This window comes from Rhopalosiphum padi, chromosome 3, assembly GCF_020882245.1.
Source record: "Rhopalosiphum padi isolate XX-2018 chromosome 3, ASM2088224v1, whole genome shotgun sequence".
Taxonomy (NCBI): Eukaryota; Metazoa; Arthropoda; class Insecta; order Hemiptera; family Aphididae; genus Rhopalosiphum; species Rhopalosiphum padi.
Window position 1 is genome coordinate 1,568,529 of NC_083599.1, and position 15,840 is coordinate 1,584,368.

The 15,840-nt window shown below is 25.9% G+C and overlaps 1 pseudogene; it reads left to right on the forward strand.

The window, feature by feature from the left end:
* LOC132923954 (uncharacterized) lies at positions 1-2,365 on the forward strand (annotated as a pseudogene).
* Positions 2,366-15,840: the final 13,475 nt, after the last annotated feature.

Sequence of the window (15,840 nt, forward strand, 5' to 3'; positions counted from 1 at the left end):
ATGTGCCAAATTTTGGTTTATTTTCAGGTATCCCTCTTGATTACATGCACCTTGTTTGTATTGGAGTTGTAAAAAAATTGGTAACTTTATAGCTTGAAGGGTCACTTACAGTGCGAATACCATTATCTGTAGTTAAACGTATATCTGTACATTTAATAGAAATTTAAAAATGTACTTCAAGTGACTTTGCAAGAATACCAAGAGGATTAACAGAATATAGACATTGGAAAGCAACAGAATATTGACAATTCCTTATGTATACTGGCCCAGTGATTTTGAAATAAATTTTAAAACCAGATATTTATAATAACTTAATTGACATGTAACATGTAGCTATATCAAATGGCAAAATCTCAACAATTTATCAAATATTCTCATTCACTTTTAAAAAAATGTATCAGTTTCAAAATTTATGTGGAAAATTCTTTGTATTTCATATAATATTCATAATTTAATGCATTTAAAAAATGATAATAAAAAATGTGGGCCATCAGATATATTTTCTGTATTTAAATTTGAAAATAACATAAGACTTTTAATAAAAGTTACAACAAAAACTGTTGAAAAACCACGATAAGCCATCGCAACAGTAACTGTTTACAAAACAGTATTTAGATTGAAAAGCATTATATATTCAAGATTAACAAAAACTTTCAGTTACATTTCGTATTAAACATTAGTCATTACAATGGGCCTCTTTCAGAATTTTTTTCAAACCTAGATATCCAACAATATTTCATTTATTCAGATGATAGACTGTCATTTAATTTAACAAGTGATAAATTAAATAATTGTTTTTGATTATTGAAAAATAATAGCGCTGTGTACATAAAAAATATAGTTTTATATACAAATGTATTTTATTTTATAGGGTTTAAAAAAAAACTATAGAATTCAATTTATATTCAATACCCTGTCCATCTAAAGATATAACCAAAAACTGTATTTATGACAATTATAATTTTAATGTACACGAAAAGATTTTTGAATTTATTGTTTCTGATATAAAATGTAAATTATAGCTAATGCAATTTATAAATAAAAATGTTTTTTCCTATTTTACACACTTTATTGTATGATTAAATAAGTACTCATTAAATATCAATTCAAAATTAATTAATAGTTTTACTACATGTGCATGAATATTATGTTATAATATAAATATCATTATATGTTACAATAATATTAATATGAATAAAATAATATTATGTCGTAAGTATATAATACAACTATTATTGTATTACAGTTATATTCAATAATGGAATTCTCTGTAGTTGAATTTGATGATGGAATTCATCTTGTTTCATCATTTTTGGTGGATGCTACTAAATTAAATTGTTACAGACACATGTTAGGAAAGAAAGTATTTTGAAAAATGATGGTTTTACACATTGATCCTAAACAAAATGATCCATCATGGTCTTTATATCCTATCAAAAAAGTTATAAGTAGATACTGTATGTATAAACTATACAAAATGTTTTTATTACAATTAAATACAATTCTACTGCTTTTTAGCGACATACGAAGAAGGAATGTACAAATTAAGACTAGCAGAAAAATATTCTGATATTGACAGCTCTAATGAAACAACTTCAAATGATCAAAAGAAATATCTAAATGGCAGAATGTCCTAGTAGCAATGAAGCAGCAAATAGTGAAGCTACAATATCAAAATACCCAACATTTCCTACAGTTGATGATGAAATTATGACTATTCTGGAGACTGGAATATAAAACTTGTACAACTATTATATTTTGTTGTATATTATTTTTTATAATATAAAATGTATAAAATCCAATATCTAACATTATGTCTTAGCCGATTCTCCAATGTTATTTGATGATACTAATATTATTTTGGCACCTACAACAACTCATCAGCTTAAAATAAATTATGGTATGTAGGTAGTTAAAATTGTTTAAGTTATAAAAAAATCTTAAATATATTTGTTAAATATTAGATGATACCTGCAAGAATAATACAACACCTATCAATTCTATTAATAAAATAATTTTTACTAAAAAAGCAGTAGGAATTAAAGGTACCTAAATAATTAGTATGGCTTTGGCGATAACTTAAATATATATATATATATATTCGTTTATTTTAGAATTAAATTCAAAGAATGGATATAAAGTTATATCAAAATTGAATTAATGTGACAAAATGTTTGAATTAAAGAAATTAATTATTGGACTGACCAATAAGAATAACTTATTAAGAATCTCTAAAATTGTAGAAGTTTATCATGTTATTGTTGGATCATTTGAAGAAGACCTACCTAAATACACTGAAAAATGTTTAAAAGAAATCGAGAACAAATTATTAACAGATAATTCATACTTCATGTCAATGGTATGAATTATTATTAATGGTATTATTAATGATAATGAATAATATAAAATATTATATAATGTACAGATTATTTTTTGTTATTAATATTTTTTTTAATAAATGTAGGTTCATTATTGTATTATATGTAACTATTTATTCAATGTATCAGATATAAAACTTCAACAAAAGTGTGTATGAAATTGTTAAAAATGGTGTATCAATTTTAAGCAATGTGCCAAATTCTTTCAATGAACTTCCTACAAGCGCAAATAGTACAATAATTTAAATACAATTTTAAAATATTAAATAAAGGACTAACGGTTTTAAAAGAAATTTTGAAAATACTTCAAGATGACAGTGGTAATTTCAACGATTTCTGTTCCAAATTACTCATTGGATGTATAAGCAAATTTTAAATAAGCACTAATAATCAGTGTTGACGTTGAACACAGTTTTTCATCTAACAAGAATACATTATACCACATACTATTTACTTGTCTACTTTTTTTTATGAAAATCTAAATAAAATTAATAATTAACCATCAGTGATAATTTGGATAAAATTTAATAAAAATTGAAATTTTAATATGCATGTTTTGCTTTTTTTTTAGTGCATGTTTGCATGCATATTCTACAATTTAAAATACATATAAATCCGGTTTTTAATTATAACATTTGTCCGTGTTTTTGTGATGTCATCTTCAGAAAAAAAATATTTTGGTTTTCCTATTAAAATTTACAAGTGTCCCGCTTTGACGTTTTATTCCTTTAAAACATTGTTTTTACATGTACAATTTATAAAAAAAAAAAAATAAATTTAATTGATAGAAATTCTTTGTTTAAAGTGTAATATATAGGTAAATTATGAAGTATTCTTATTATCAAAACCATAATTATACTGTGATCTACAAAAAATTTATTGTACATATTACCAGGGCTATGATTTGTAAGCAACAGCATGTTTTTATTTGCTACGTACAAATAGTTATAGTGAGTTATGTCCACAATTTATATTATACTAATGAAAATAATACTATTTTTATTTTGCATGTTTTTGCATATAATGAGCTTTATGGATATTTTTGCAAATTTAGTATGATCGTATTTATTGTATTTGAGCCCGTAATGGATTGACTTCTTTGAGTCATGATTAAGTTTTATTCTTGGTTTTAACAAAAAGAAGGCAATTTAAGGAGTAATTTAACACTAGGACAAATTATTCCTTTATTAATATATTATGCACCAACTAAATTATGTGGTATTAAAAGAAGCTTCAGCCAATACAAATCAATAGTACCTACGATCCAATCACCGATCATATATATTTGAAAATTTAAAAAGAAATATGTGGTTGTAACATGTATTACACATATTTCTACTGTTAAATGTGAATAATAAATTGTATTTCTAAAATAATAATTAATAAATATGCATGCAAAAAATAAAATAATTTTTAATCTCAATTATATAATATAAAAATTAAAATGGTTATTTTTGCATATTTTACAATTTTTTATTACATACAAATCCTAGACCTATATAATACAAATATAAAACAATTTGTTAAAAACACATTTCAGCCTCGATTAGGGTACACACTTAGTACTATAAAGTCTATCCACCATAACTGAAAATCTGATATTTAAGAGATTATCATTTAAAAACATTTTATTCTAACAGAATTATGGTTTATATGTTATATTATGTTTAATCTAATATAAAAATAGAATATTTTTTTGTGAAAATGTAAACAGTTATAAAACATTAAGTTTGCGAATGGCTAAGGCAGTTGTATAGCATACTTATAAAGAAGCAGCCCTAAAAACTGTGTGTAGTATGTGTATGACATACTTTGTGTAGTACAGAATTTAAAAATGTACTTTAAACAATGTTTTGCGTTATTACTTATGTTATTATTGAATGAAATAAAATATTACTTATGAGTTCTTCCTTTGTCACAGATGGTGCTAATGTTAATATTGGACTATATGGTTACTGTCAAAAAATCCAAAATTTATCAGAAGTTAATAACTCATTTAATGTTCCAATTGTTAAGATATTTAAAAATACAAATTTACAAGATGCAGAGAAGTTGATTTTTAAAGTTCCTTTATATTTTGGTAAAATATTATAGCACTATATTTTAAGTATTTGCTTTATTTATATAAATCACCACTATTTCTCAAAAATGTTAAACATTTATATAAAGTATTACTTTATACTTATTATCAATAAGTACCTATACATAAATATATAAATTTGTATTATTTTGTTTTGAAGATTTATTATTCATTGGTAATTAATTTTTTTATAAAATGGAGAAAACCGTGAGAATACAATATGTAGTATCTATTGATAAATATACAAATTTATATCTAAGACAAAAACAGTAAAAAATAATGTACCAGCCAGTGCTCCGAGCTTAAGAGTCTCAGGGCCTCCTCAATGCAGCTACTACAATATTATAATAAAGTGTAACGCTTTCAATAATTTTATTCTGTATTTCTGTAGTATACGTATGAAATTATTAAACCTACTAGTAAAAAAAAAACCAAGGTGTGATCTATCCCCCCATATCCCCCTCTTAAATACGTCACTGATCTAGTGGATCCACATAGTTTACTGTAACAGTAAATTCAAAAAGATAAATGTTAAATACATAGTAAGTACACTAAAATAAATGATATGCTGAAACCCCCAAGTATAATAATTAATATTAATAGTTTTATTAATGTTACAATTGTTAAGATATTTAAAAATACAAATTTACAAGATGCAGAGAAGTTGTTTTTTAAAGTTCCTTTATATTTTGGTAAAATATTATAGCACTATATTTAAGTATTTGCTTTATTTATATAAATAAACTAAATGGTTATAAGTTATAATTAGGGCTGGGATTTGTATGTAAATACATATATTTTTATTAAAACATGATAAATTAAGTATTGCAAATTATAAATTCATTTCATGTGATCTGCAATAAAATAATATATACTTTATTTTACATATTTTTACATATTTCGTCATAAATTCATATTTAAACATTACTTTTTAATATTCAACAATTATTAGACAAAATATATTTAACAATTTTCAACAGTGTCAGTACTTGCGTTCGCGTATTTTAAAGGAGTTTTGATTTCAATGAGATATATCGAGATGTACGTTTAAGAATTTCAAGAACGCCGATAGAATCACTACGAATACTCCGGTACTCCGATAAGGAAATACGGACTTCGAAATTACCTGCAGAACATAAAAACACTGTCCGTGCGACCGTGTAATACGCGCAGGATCACTTAGAACAGTACTTCATGATTACAAGACCCTCGAATTTTAAAAATACATAGTAATCGACTAACTGACCAACTTCCTTAATATAATAAACATTAACGGAGTTAATAGCCGTATTTAATATTCTCTAATATGATAATTAAATAAATATTTTAATATTAAATTATTTCATGGCTTTCTAGCAAATAGCAATGTCCTTTACGGCACGAAAGAAAAAGAATAAGCACCGCACTTAAAAGAAAAGTAGGTAAGACAAAACCGTGTTGGAGAATTAATATTCAAAGGAAGATAATATTATTTATAAAAGGATAATACATTGATTTGTCTAAATATTGTCTCAAATAAATTTAAAGGTCGAACAATAATATTAAAATATTAAACGGATCACGTCAAACCTTCAAAAATATTAATATTTCTAATAAACTAATATTTACGCCAAAATTACCCGAGAATCTAATAAATTGCGCCGATATCCTCAAACAAATAAATAAAACTAATAACATACCTTTTACGATGAAGACGTCGGCGACAAACAAAAATACAAGTATCGTGTACAAGTACAAGTGTCGAAAAATGCGACTCGAAAACGACTGACGGGTGAAGACGAAACGCAAATATCAGAGCACAATGTTGGATGGAACCGGTCTGCACTCTGCAGGAATTCGTATACGGGAAGGGGCGTCGAGTGTATGTAGCGCTCGACACGGGCAGCGGATACGATTGTAATTCTATGGTTTTGGAAGTAGGTACGGTCTGCGAGGACATTGATTTGATTCATAGAATACAATATGCCTGAAATCAGTTTATAAATTATAATATAAATTATTCTATTATTATTATATGTTTCGTTATTTTTTGGTGCTTATGCTGTGAAACGTATTCGAAACCCAATTCGCCATGTCGTCGTCCTTTAAATCTATAATAATCCTGCAGCAGAAATATAAAATGAGTATGTGCAGTTGACTCGAGAGGATGTACTGACCGTATATTTTGTTTTCTTTCTCTAGCCAATACGCAATACCTATAAACAAAATTCATTAACGCAAAACCATTGTTTATGTTTTTGAATAATATTGGTAGCAAATTACTTGTAAAAATTACAATATAATATATAATATGTATCTATTATACTATAATGTATATAGTTAAAATATAATAAAAAAAATAAAAAACCGATACGTTACCTAAACCTTTAAAAATATTATTGTCTTTGATTTACCATACTTCAATACTAATGAAAAATTATAAATACGTACTTGAATATTTCATAAAAATATTATTTCGAATTAAGTAAGTATTTTAAAAGTTATTAAATTACCGTTCATTCATTACATGTATGGCCTTATGAGGTTACACGCATTAAAAATTCTACTAATATAATATAGTATATTATAGTAGGTATACGTATACTAAAATTTAAAAACAAACACAGATTAAACCTCGAAACAGCAGTGATAAAGTCCACGACGAGTATTAGTTCGTAAAATTGGGAGAGCCTATAGGCAAGCTGTTCTCATAAACTGGTAATATTATTTTATACGATTCTATGAGGAAATACGACGTTATTTGGAGGGAAAAAGTAAGCATTTTTGAATTGTGTTATTTGACACATTTTACGAAGACTAAGATTTCGCAATAGGGTGTATTCGACTTGAGTAGCTCATGTGTCTTCCTTTAAATCGATTTTCATAGCGACAAAATCGAATGTTAGAACACAAAGCACATATAACATATTAATATGTCGTAAACTCGTAACTATAATATTATATAGTCATACTTGTTATGGTTTAGTGTTACTACACCTAAAATACAATGAAACACGTAGGTTTTCAATTTCTATTGTAACACGTAGTGACAAAGTCGAGATCAAGTCCAAAACCAAAGAGTATACCTTACCGAAAACCAACAATGAGACATGAATACACCAGTTATAAATTATATTAAAAAAATAGTCGAAACTGTGTGTCTGGATCGACGTGTTTCATCGTCACAATAAAAAAGGACGTTTTCTTGTGTAGTGTACGGTCCGGCAACCCTCACCCAGCCACCCTGACTACAAGATTGTCCCGAAAACCGATCGATACGTAGGAAACAGTGAAGAACGCAGGCAAGATAAAAATTCGTATTGTTGCTGACATACCTAATCCTTTGTCAAGGGCACGCATAGTTTCTTTTACGTCTCATCGGCGCCGTTCAATGTTTATCCACAATAAATTATGTTGCAATTGAGAATGAACGTGTTTTATTGTAAAACTACAGTATATGCTATTATAGGAGGTAGTTTAAAAGCGTCACTGCATTAGGTACAGTGCTGGAATGTTATTCCCTGATTTTATATTTTATATTTAATTCGATGGCCTACAGACTCGTATTCAATTGTACAGTTATTTTTTTTTTTTAATAATATACTATGAAGTGTTTTAAATTTTAATAAGTATTAAATTTGATCTTTTATGAACATTTAAATTATTTGATTATTATTATTGTTGCTATCGTCGTTTTCGTATGTTTACTGCAATAATTATTAATTTAAATGCTGTTAATAGAATATTATTTTATTTATCATTTTAGTTAAGGTTAGTCGTACTGAATTCAAACTACGTGTTTTCGAGCATTATGACAATATTATGGACGTTTAAAATGTTTGTCCTTTACAAAGTATAATACTGTAACTCTTTATAGTGAGTGGGTCAATTCAATAGCATAGGCGCCGGCGGGCGGTGACCTACCCATCGTCTGACATGATAAATGGGTCTGTAGGCCTTACAGAGTCATATTCTATTGTATCCACAGTTATTTTTTTTCATTTATAAAATATAAAAGTGAATAAAAACTTGGAATCTCGATCTGCTGTATAGAATAGATTTAGAGTGTACGTATTGAGTAGAGACTAAAATATTTACCACTTAAACCCGTGTAGAAGATAAATTTGGTGTCTTATACCTACCATTCAGATAATAATAGTTTCACAAGTAGCTATAAATTGTAAATTTGATTAGCATTTATCTATAACACAGACCGTAGTTCTTAAAATAGCTTACAGAAATTTAACTTTTGTACTTTGCACATGATAGTTAACAGGAACCAAGAACCACCATACCAAAGATAGAAAAATAATATAGATAGGCATCGAAGAAAATATTAAATTAATATGATTTATGAAGCATTTTACGGAAATCAATAATTTAATTTTATACACAAAAAACTGTTTTTTATGCTTAACAATTGTCGGAACAAATCTAGTTTAGCACCCCCTCGAAATTTTGGTTTTTTTTTTTGGAAACCTATGTATTTTAACGTTATAAAAATGGTTTTGCAAAAAGTTTTTTTCGGAAATCATTAGTTTTAAAGTTATAGCCACGTTAAGTTCATGATTTTCGGCGTTCTGCGCATGCGCAAACACGACTTTCGGTGTTTTACTCATATGCGTGACACTACGTATTTTACGTTTTTACCGCTTTTATATAACGAATTTTTAAATTATTTTTTTGGGGAAACCTTTTTACTTCAACGAGTTTATAACGATGGTGTAAAAGTAAATTGTCGGAAATTATTAGTTTTGAAATTATACAATAGTTTAATCTAGTTTAGTGGCCACACGAATTTTTCACCTTTTTTTGAAACCTAGGTAAATCAACGTTTTAAAAATGATGGCGCCAAAGTAAATGGCTAATTTAGCTAATTTAAGTTCTCAGTTTATATTATAACCCATAAACACACAGTATTCAGACAAATAAAAATTATAAGATAAGATAAAATATGAACTGTATGGTTTCGTTTATATCCTTATTATATGGTTTTCAGTGTAAAAAAAAAAAACAAAAAAAAATGTCCCTCAAATAACCTCAAGTAGATCACAGGGTAAGTTATGTCGTATAATATGGGCAGTTTTGCCTTGTTAGCGGCACTCGTCGCTGCGCTCCTCGGCGCCGTCGCTCCAATCCGCAAATCGAAAATATCCCTCGACTTGCTATGCAACACTACCTCAAGTAGATCACAGGGTAAGTTATGTCGTATAGAATGTGCAGTGATTATACGTTAAATTGTTATATACAAATGTTTAATTACTAAAAATAAAAAAAAATATTATGATTACAAATTATTTTATACTATTTTATATTTTTATTGTTTATAAAAATTGAAACTTCAAATAAATTCCCAGTAGAATATATTTTTTATTAAATCACCGGTTTGACAGATATGTGTAAGTACGAGTGCTACGACAGGTATTATTACGTATTATATTGTTATTTTACCTGTATCATATTATATCACCACTATGCGTGCGCGGAACACCGAAAATAGTGAACTTAACGTGGCTATAACTTTAAAACTAAAAATTTCCGAAAAAAACTTTTTGCGCCATCATTTTCAAAACATTAAAATACATAGGTTTCAAAAGAAAAATATTGACATTTCGAGGGGGTGCTAAACTAGATTTATACCCAATTGTCAATTATAATTATAATCAGCTGATCAAACTATTCCTAAACTATTTATAGTTTATACCACGGTAGATTATAATAATTATTTTAATTATGATTATATAATCTACCGTTGTTTAAACTATTAACATAACAATTAAATGTCATTATAATTTAACAATAAATACCTATTAAAAATATATTTATTAAAAAAAAATATAAATTCATAAGACTAGTTAAAAATGCCAGTTCGTGAATTACATAATATTATGATAGGTATATGGATTTTTACGAATATATTTATCAATTTTTCATGATAAAAATACATGTATAATAGTATAATATGCATATGTACACTCTTAATATATTAATTTAAGTCCAAAAATGTACCTATATTACTCGTATATTGAAATGTGTATAGTGAAAACGTTTTATATAGATCCATAGAGGTACATTCAGGATTTTATCCTCCCTAGAAATTTCTTTTTTAGCAAAGCCAGAGCCCAGAAGTGCACATTGTTCCTGTACAAAGTAAATTGAGTGTAAAAATCATATTGTACAATTCGCTATGTATAAAATATTATATCAGTTGAATAAAAATTCAACTGGTTGTGATTCTATACCAGTACAATAACATAATATATTGGTAAGACCACGATGCGATTTATTTTTGTAAAATGAAACATCTATACCACATGGTAAACGGTCACTTTGTACTGTCCATTGTTTCAAATGCAGAACGCGGACACTTTGTACTATTATATACATAAAGTATATATTATAAATATAAGTTTTATACATAAGTAGTAACTAATAATTATGTATAGTGTTAATTATTAAAATTGTTATTATTTTTATTTTTATTAGCTAATATTCTAAAAATTTGTAATAGTAAAAACTATTACTAAATTATTTTCATATTATACTACTTTTTGACTTATTTATATTGTACACATTTTTACATGTAGTTTTTTAATTATTTTTCAATATTATATTTTTTTTTTGACGTTTGACATTTATTCCAAATTTGACATATTTCTATATTATCCTATTTTTATTTTTATTTTTTATTAACTAATAATATAAAAATCATTACATCTAAATACTATTTATATATTAAACTACTTTTTGACATTTTTTTTTATTTTTTTGATATTTATATTGTACACATTTTTACATATAGTTTGAATGATATTATTGATTATTTGTTTATTTAGATTATTATTATACAAATACAATCAATATTTTATAACAATTTTATTTTTATTTTTTCTATTTTAATAATAAACCTATACATAATTATTAGTTACTAATTATGTATAAAACTTATATTTATAATATATACTTTATGACAGTTTAGGTATATAATAGTACAAAGTGTCCGCGTTCTGCAAAGTACCTTTTTACCCGACCGTACAAAGTGTCCGTGTTCTGCAATGTACCTTTTTACAAGACCGTACAAAAAGTCCGCGTTTCGCACTTTTAATGCCTGACCGTACAAAGTGACCTAGAACGGCTAGAACCCTAATAACAGGCCGTTTTCGACCAAAAACCTTTCCTTTTCAGCCGATTCACTTTTCATCCAAATTTTTAAAATGACCGGTACACTTTTCGGCCAAAAGTAAAATTTATATAATATATGTAAAAAAATAAAATAATTGGTATATAATATTTTATATAAGTTGCATAAAATAATGTAAAATAAAATATAGACAATTTTTTGAAATATAAGAATATCTCTATATTGACATTACTTTTATTTTAATATGTTACAATATGTACAATATTTTATAAAAAAAAAATAATAATAGGTATTTAATTATATATATATTACATACATTATATCTATATTATTGTGGTAGTTGCCATCACAATCAAACACGACGATCATCGATCAAATAATTTATGACAAAATATTTTATATAATTTTTTATTTTTATTTTATATGACTATTATACTTAATAATTATTGACAAAATTTGTATATTATTATTTTATTTTTTTATATAATATTATTCATATTGTAACATATCATTAACGTAAAAATAATGTTAATGTATCGATGTTCTTATATTTTAAATAATTTCCAATATTTTATTTTACAAAATTAATTATAACTTATACTTTTAATCATTTTCAAAATAATATAATTATACAATTGCTATAATTTAAAAAATATTTGTATACCAAATATTTTATTTTTTTTTACATATATTATATTAAATTCTGTTTTGGTCGAAAAGGGAATCGGCTTTTTTTAAATTTGGTTGAAAAGTGAATCGGCCGAAAAGGAAAGTGTACGTTTTTGGTCGAAAACGGCTATGCCCAATAATCCGTATCTGTGGTGATAAAAGAGGAATTGGCCTAAGTCTCCCCTGCTGGGCACCACTGCTGAAACCATTTCCCCAACGCATAGTATCTTAATGCCCTGCCGCTAAGACTGTCGCCACCGTATATACTATATTATAATATTAAGATATTGTACTATATAATATATTTACAGGATGTCCCGTAAGGATTTACCTATTGCGATATTTCCTGAAATAATTGAGCTATCACAATTTAGGATTTTTAATATGATTCACAAGGGAAAGAGCTACAAATATCTCATGTTTTAATTTATTTTAATTTTTGGTAAGAAAAATAAAAAATATATTTTTTGTTTAATTATTTTCAATAAAATTATTGTAGAGCTCATTTTTCTGAAATTTTGACGTTTCAACATTTTAATTCCATATTAATCTCTTGATTTTTAATATTTTTTCTAGTTTTGAGAAAAACTGTGAATTACCGCGTTCGCCGGCAGTACTAGTACGCGGGCCATATGTTTGATATACAATGATATACATACCACTATCGTACTAAATAATTTACATTTTTCGAAATTAGAAAAAATATTAAAAATTAGAGGATTGATTAAATTAAAAAATGTTGAAACTTTAATATTTTAAGAAAAATAGACTCTAAAAAATGGCTATTTTAAATTTGTTTGGAAATAATTTATATTTATTATATTTTATACTTAGAAGTTATAATATATGTATGTATTTTAATATTATAGCTACAGCTATTATATTATGAATTCATGAATCTGTAAGGGATTATTAAATTAGAAATAAACTAATGGAAACAGATATTTATAATTATAATATATCTGGTAATTATATGAGTGTATATATATGCATTAGATATTTGTATGTGGATATAAGTTGAACATAAAAAGTTATTAAGAGGACGCTACACTCACATAGTCTCATGTGTTGTTTCAGTCTTACACAAGTATGACGCATGACGTAGATAATAGGTACTCGTTTACACAGTCTGAGTAGATCTCGCTTAATTTTGGTTCTAGAGTAAGTAGGTATACCATAATTCTGTTTGAATTATAACTCACGAGGGAAAGGACTACAAGTATTTCGTATTTTAATTTAATTTAATGTTTTGGTAAAAAAGTTAATAAAATATTTTTTTATTAAATTATTTTCAAAAAAAATCGACGATAACTATTATGTAGAGTTTATTTTTCTGAATTTATTATTTTCATTAACATCACAATTTTTAATATTTTTTCTAGTTTCGAAAAAAATTGTGAATTATTTAGTAGTATTTAAACGCCAGTGTTATCAAGCATGTGGACCGTGGCCATACGCGTAGACCGCCCATAGACATATAATATAATGATTAATGATATAAAATACGATCGCGACAATGCTACAGTATACACAGTATTATTTGACCAGTAGTCGGCAATCTTTTTAAACTCTCGTGCCACATTCGCGAATTGAAAAGTTTCACGGGCTTGATAAAAATAAAAATGTTGTATTCTTAAACTATTTACTAAAAAACAAAATACTGTCTAAAACTTTAAAATTATGCAATGTATAAAAAAAAATTCACTGTTCTAAAATTTATAGCGGGCCGTGTACATAAGCGACGCTGGCTGCCGGTTGCCGACTACTGTTATAGACAATAAACAAAAAATTAAAACATTTTGTTAACAAAAAAAAAAAAACACAAAATTATTTAACGTTAGTATTAGAAAACTGTTATCGAAATAATAAATTATGCCGTAATCTTCAAAATCTCCAAAATATGTAAAATAAAAATAGTACATTTTTAATCTTCAGTGAGTGAAATAAATCTCACAATAGAATATGCTATGACATAAACATGACACAATACATATACATAACATAATAAAATAAATATGTTAATATAAATATCTAATATTTTAAATAGAGCTAGGATTTTGGTGACTTTTGCATGTTTTATCTTTAAGTGCTTTACACACTTCTAACCAAAAACTAGATTTGTTTCATAATATAACAATTTAGAATGTGTAATTTTTATTTTGCAATTTTTGTGTAAAATCCATTTTATTACATTTTTAAGGTCATTTTTACGTAATATTACAAATATAATATTTTAATTTATAATAAACATTTTTTTCCATACTTTAATTTTGAAACTTAAGTTTAGAAAGTCCATTAGAACTCTCTCCAATAGTATCAATAACAGTTTCTTAATACATTTTAAAATTTCATTTAATATAACTTGGGTAATGTAACAATATTTTTTGTATGCTGTATACTGTTAAAACAACCAATATTGAACTATACTATATTTCTATACGTACTACATTGATAACATACTTTAAGCAAGTAAATGTTTTACAATTATTGTAAATATCAAAAAATGACCCATTCTCGGGTTAAATCTAGTTTATGTTCTTAATTAGAAGATTGGGAATTTTCAGTGAAAAATGTGTGAATACTAAATGTGTATATTTAAAAGTATTTATAATAATAAAGTTAAATTGTTAAGTAGATTGTTGTAAGTACCTAATTCATAATGTGTAAATGTATTTCTATCAATAAAATGAAGTTTTAGCGACACATCTGCAGGTATTTATTTGTTGATAGTTTGTAGAGTTAAACATTTTTGGATTCAAGCAAATGGAATCAAGTATTTTGAATTACTTGAAATCGATTATCTAAGCTATTGGCACAAACACTGTTGACAAGATAATAAAATAAATAACAAGGTATGCTGACAACTGCACCCTCATTGAATGTTTAATTGTAGTTATTCGTAGGTACATACGAGTATACGTAGGTATGTATTTTTTTTTATGTCATATAATAAATTAATATTTTCTTAGTATAAGGCACTACAAGTATATGGTCTACTTTAACTTCACGAAACGTTCGATTTCTTTTAGAGATAATATTAGTTTATTTTATAAAACTAAAATTAATAAAGCCATAAAGGACACTTATACAGTCTCGCAGACACAATATACGTTGGTTTCTTCATCTTATAGTATAATAATTATTGAGTTAAATTTATAATTTGAAAACTGATGACCCATAATTTGTATACTTAGAATTTTTATTTAAAATTAGTCGCAACATAAACTACAAAACTGCAGTCGGTTTTTAATTTAAGTTTTTTTTTGTTGATAGGTATATTTGATTTTTATAAGTGTGTTTTTATAAGTGTTTATGGTGAACGAATTGCTCCTAGCTATATTACTCTCTAAGAGTTTTAGCCGTCACGATAATATTTCCACTGCATGATGTAACATATTTTAAAATGTAGGTAATAAAATGCTTGATTGTTCCATGGTGTAAGAGGGAGCTGGATGGTCAATTATCAATACTCACTATATCGAAATCTCAACTATAAAATATACGAGTCCCAAATATTTTTGTTAAGTAACTATAAATTATAATATATCATAATAATATCATATAAATAATGTTAATATACTATATAATATACA